Consider the following 6,071-nt stretch of genomic DNA (forward strand, 5'->3'; position numbering starts at 1 on the left):
ACCCCAGTAAGAATGGCTAGCATTAAGAAATCAACCAATAACGAATGCTGGTGAGGCTGTGGAGAAATAGGAACCCTTCTCCACTGCAGGTGGAAATGCAGACTGGTGAAACCACCATGGAAATCAGTTTGGAGATTCCTCAGTAAACTGGGACTAGAGGTCCCATTCGATACAGCTATTCCCCTTCTGGGTATTTTCCCAAAGATCTGAAAACATCATATCACAGCCATATATGTGCACCCATGTTCATAGCAGCACAATTTGTAATTGCTAGATTGTGGAAGTAACCCAAATGTCCATCCACTGAGGACTGGATAAAAAAATGTGGTATTTTTATATAATGGAATATTACTCAGCTATAAAGAAAGATAAACTCAAGGCTTTTGAAGGTAAATGGTCACAACTAGAGACCATACTCATAAGTGAAATAAATCAGACCTGCATGTGTAAGCAATGTATTGTCTTACTAACGTGAGAACCTGAAAGAGTGAATAAATACTAGGAAGTATGCTAGACATTGTGAAATGAAAGGAAAATGCTCACAAGTAAAGGGCAACTGGGGTGTGGGAAAAGAAAAGGGAAAGGAGGGGAAACTATGTATGTATGTTTATACAGGATAGCTAATATAGTTGTACTACTGTCTTCTATTTCTTTACTGAAAGGAACAGTTAATGATTACTTGTTTGATTAATATTGCATGTCTCTATTTGTTTTCCTGAGAAACCACTTTGAAGATATCAATAAGTAATACAACAACCATGGTTAATTTCCTACAACTTTGTCTGTAACTGTTTTGTTTGTATTGTTCTTATGCCAATTTGTAAATGAATGTCTGTTTGTTAATATGTTTTCCTTCTTTTATTTTTACAATAAATAAAAAAATAAGAAACAGTGTTGTAGAACTGTAGTGCATGGAAACACATTCATTAAATGTCAAATAAAAAGAAATTATTATATACAGTATGAAGCCACACTGAAAAACAAAATTATACACATCCAAAAAATGCAGTCTGCATGAAAATATTTCTGTTTATTGCTAATTGACTGGATTGATGGTGATTTTCAAAAAACTGCTTAATGTTAGAACAGTTTTAGAGCATAGAAAACTTGTAGACAGAACTGAAAGTTCCCATAACACCCTGGTCCAGTTTCCTCTACTGTGAATCTTACATTAGTGTGGTGCATGTATTATAGTCGGTGAAGTAGCACTGATACACTGCCTGTAACACTTTCCTCAGGTCTCCTCAGCCTTTGTCTCTGCCCTCTTCCTGTCCGAGGGGCCCATCCAGAACACCACACTGCATACAGCTGTAGTGTCCTTCCACCGTGTTTGAATGTGACAGTGTCCCAGATTTTCCATGTCTTTGATTATTTTGACATTTTTAAGGAGTATTATTTTTTGTAGCATTTCCCTCACTTAGGAATCACCTGATGTTCCTCTAGAGGTTAGACTGGGTTTAGGAGTTTAGAGGGGAAAAATCAGAGGTAAAGGGACATTTTCATTGCCTCCAGGATACTATTGATGTGCTGCTTCCCTGAACCCAACTACTGTCCTGCAGCAGTGCTCCTGGGCTTCTCCCTAAAGAGGAGAATGGGTTTCACTGCGTTCTCTACTGTGTTGTTCAGAGGGAATCAGGGTGCGCAGATTACACTGAAGGTGTGGGCACTGGGACCACTCTCTTCCGCCTTCGGGTTGATACCTAGTAGGAGATTCTTAATTCTGCACACGTATTTATCTATTCTATTCTATTTTATTCTATGAATTATTTTCGTTGTTGTGTTGTTTTGTTATACTGGATATTGAACCCAAGAACTTCATGCTGAGCTACATCCCATTCCTTTTGTGATTTTTTTTTATGTTGAGGTAAAGTGTTACTAAGCCACTGTGTCTCCCAGGTTAGGCTTAGACCGTCTCCTCGCTCAGCTTCCCAGAGCGCTGGGAATGTAGGCATAGGCCACCATACTTAGCTCTGTTTATTCATTCTTATACTGATACAGACTCTTGGATGTCTTTTGTATATTTCTTTTTGACTTTGCTTTATAGTTCAATACTGTTTCCATTGTCCAAATGGTTTCAGCTTTAGCCATGGGAAGCTCTTTCCATAGACTTCTCTGTTCATTCAAAACACCCTACTGTTGTGGTTGTTTTTCTACTTTTTAAAGTGTTCATTGCTTTCTGGTATTGCAAGATATTCCAGGCTCATCATACGTCTTTTGAGGATCAACTCTTGAAAGAACCATTTCCCCAAGGAGTCTTGGATGCTTGAGAGCAGTATTAGAAACAAAGATTTGGGAGCAAAAGTTCCTGGTTGCTATTAGGTTGTCTTTGCTTCTAGCCCCACCCATCTGACAGAGTGACAGAGTGGGATGTGTACAAATCAGTGTATGACATGTTCCACAAGTTTATTGACAACTATCATAAACTGAAGAAGAGTTTATATTGATGCCTCTGACTCCAATCTCTTATTACATGGTTCACTATAGTTCCTGCAACCTCACATTCCAACCAGTGGGAAATCTGGGTCAGTGGCTGATTTTTAAAGTGCTCTTCAATAGCAAAAACATATTAATTTTTTATTAGAAAGGTGGATTAAATGAAGGAAAACAAGAATGTTTGCTTAATGTTGATCATGTGAAAAGCTAGTAAGTTAAATACTATTTAGGATCCATTAGAAAGAATAATTGTACACTAAAGGGAAAGGATCTGCTAGCAATACTCCAAATTAACGTGCAGAAATTACTTTTCACCTAAACCTAAGTGGATAGCAACCACATGATAATTCTTTCAAGTCCAATTTACAAGGAAGCTTAATATAGAGCCCAAAGCATTGCATTTAGAGGCCAATTAGTAGTAACACAACTATCAATGCCCCCTAGTTCACACTGGATTCATCTTTTCTGAATGTCTTGGTCAATATCAGTTTTCAAGACTTGGGAAGAAATCTGGATTTATCTGCTCATCCTTCTGCAGGGTAGGGCCCAAAGCAACCACTGCCTGGACAGAGGATGGGTGAATTCTAAGCCAGATGCACAGTTCCATTCCTGGATGTTTTGGGCCAGATGTTTAGTTCTCTGAGCCTCAGTTTCCTAACTAACACACCTGGATTGCATCAATGCACTTGTTCAACATGGTTGCATGATCATTCACCCAAACTCTGTAAATCTGTTGTTTTTCTTTTTTGTTTTAAACCCAAATGTAATACAAGTTAATCAGTGTTGCCCTACCAAATAAATGAAGGTTTCTCTGTACAATTTTCCTTCCCTTCTTCTTTTGCTTTTTTCTTCCATTCTTACCTTCCACTAGGATTTCTATTTTTTTCCTGAAGTGTGTCTAACAGAGTTTACATTTCTCTCATGCTATATTTTGGGAAATTACACATATTTTTCCAATGAGCTTGTGCTTATATTCAGGTCAGGTTGTGGGTTAGCAAGAGGGGATTTTGGTGGCATTTTTGTGCTCAGAGAGAAACCTGCCCCTGAAGGAGGCATTTCCTCTGATTACTATATACAATCCTGACCATGAAATAAACCTTATACCTGACAAGGCAGCTCTCCCATCTAAGCCAGGAAAAATTAAGAAATTTATGAAACCATTTCTCGGGCAGAAGTGGGCAGCAGACTCAGTGTTAAGAAGGTGTTGTTGCCCAAGGTGCAGCTCCCTGGTTACTATTGCATCATGGAGCATCAACCTCAGCACCACCATGAAGAAACCAGGAACAGGAAAGCACAGCTCCTGGCTCTGGTACGACAGTCTTATCAGGAAGGATGGGGAGGGAGAGAGATGCAACTTGTGGAGGGGCCTGGTGGGGGCGACACACAGAGGTCATGGTCTAAACGAGGCAGGAGGAGGTCTGTACCACTGATACTGTTTAGAAGGAAAATAGGCGACTACTCTAAAAAAAAACAAAAAACAAAAAAACCACCCTGGCTTTTGGTCCATTTCACTATTTCTTTAAAACGTCTATGCCAGTACCATTATTGCTGATGTGTGAATGGTCCTGATCCTGAACAACACCCTGCCCCAGGGGCTACAGCTGCCCTGCCCAGCCCCTTCCCACTGACACCACTGCACATGGATGAAGGTGGAGTGAGATTCACAGTCAATATGGGGCAACAACAAAAAGGGACTAATGGCTCAACTCATGGTTTTTGTTTATTTAGTATATGTGTGTAGCACATAATAATTATATTCAATTTGGGGAATTGGTACATTGATGGGGCAGGGGATTTAGGGAAGAATTTGGGGGGGGGATTAACATGATCTCCTGGTTTTCTCCTCACCTCTTATGAGTTTGGAATGGTACAGAAGGTGAGAGGGAAGATGTGGAGGAACTTGTGGTGCTACAGAACCGGTACATGATTTATTTCATATATAGATTTCTTGCTAGGGAATAAAGATTTCTTCAGAAAACAAAACAAAACAAAACAAAAAAAAACAACTAAGAAATGTCATTAGAGAACAGACAAACTTAGACTGTTTGACATTCAAAAATTTGATCTTCAGCCTGTCAAACAAAGCAGAGAATTCTGCTGTGACCTTTGGGAAATAGCCTTTCCTACAGGAAAAGCAATGTAAGCAAAATGAGTTAATATTCGAGCAAACTCATTTCAAAAATGTTTCACCTAACTGTGTGTATGCTGTAACACACTGGACATGTCCAGAAAACACATAAACATTTAGATATTTACTTTTTTTTTTTTTGTGGTATCAGCAATTGAACTCACGACCTTGCGCTTGCCAGGCAGGTGCTGTGTCACTGAGCTAAATCCCCAGCCCCTAGATATTTAGTTCTCTTGTGGACAAAAGCAAAGTCCGTACACACAGAAGTGGAGAGAAAACCTCTTGCTGTGGGGTCATATCTTTTCTGGGCCCCTCTTTTTTGCCAAAAAGGAGTAAAGTTTAGTGGTGTCTTTATTTTGTGGCATAGAGGTGATCTCTGTCTACTTACTATATAAATGTGGTTTCACAAAGACTACATTTCACGGGTTCTACATCAGATTTGTCCAAAATCTGAATGAGTTTAGAAGGTAAATCAGTTCCAGAGCCACTGGAGATGAAACCAGCTTTACTAAAAATCTTGCTCTTGGCCTCGCAGACTCCAAACAGAGGACTTAGGTGAGCATTTTGTGCTTTAGCCTTCTGACCTACCAAACCGTCAGAAAAATAAGGGTTGTCTTTAGTCACTAAGTTTGTGGCAATTTGTTATAGTAATGATAAAAAACATACATTAGGTTCAGATTTTGTCTCTAGTATTGAAACTGATCTCAAATGTTCATCTCTTAATGTGAGCTGGAATGAGATTTTACATATTTTATCTATGACAGGTCCTTTTGACAGGGATTGCTAAGAACTGATTGTAATGTATAGGCGCAGGATTTAGTTGAAATATTCATATCTTGGAAACATCTCTGTATTCTCCTAGACAGCCCTCTTGATTTTTGGCTTTTAATGTGGCTAAATTGATATTGAAATGTGAAAAGCTCTTCTACGCTTTCATCACAAGCAGGAAAATGCTGTAGTAAGTGTGTTTTAGCTCAGAACTGTAGTTTATTAGTTTGCATAAAATGAAGATCTAGCTAAATATTTTAACTTTCAACAGCATAAAGCATCTAAGCATTTGATATTACATAATTGAAACAACTTTTAAAACATCAAGGAAGCCCCAACAGCTCAACTAAAGACCAAGTGCTTCAGAAAGTGGTCTACGTGTGTCAGAGTCACAGTGTGTGAGAGCAAGATGGAGTATTTTTGAGGGAGGTTATTGGTGACGTCTTTTTCTGCAATAAATCTTATAAAATGTAAATATTCATCATATTTTCAATTATATCTCACACTTTGGCAATGGAAAGGTATCCATGACGTACTGGTGAAAGGGAAAAAGTTGATAATACAAACTCCATTTAAAAAAGAAAAGTAGTGCATATAAAAATTCATTTTTTAAAAAAAAATTTTACTTCATTTTAAAAATAAAAGAACAAAAACATATTAACAAACAGACATCCATTTACAAAATGGCACAAGAACAATACAAGCAATACTGAATTACAGACAAGATGATAGGAAATTGACA

The sequence above is a fragment of the Chinchilla lanigera genome, unplaced genomic scaffold (genome assembly GCF_000276665.1).
Source record: "Chinchilla lanigera isolate Chin_1 unplaced genomic scaffold, ChiLan1.0 scaffold00036, whole genome shotgun sequence".
NCBI lineage: Eukaryota > Metazoa > Chordata > Mammalia > Rodentia > Chinchillidae > Chinchilla > Chinchilla lanigera.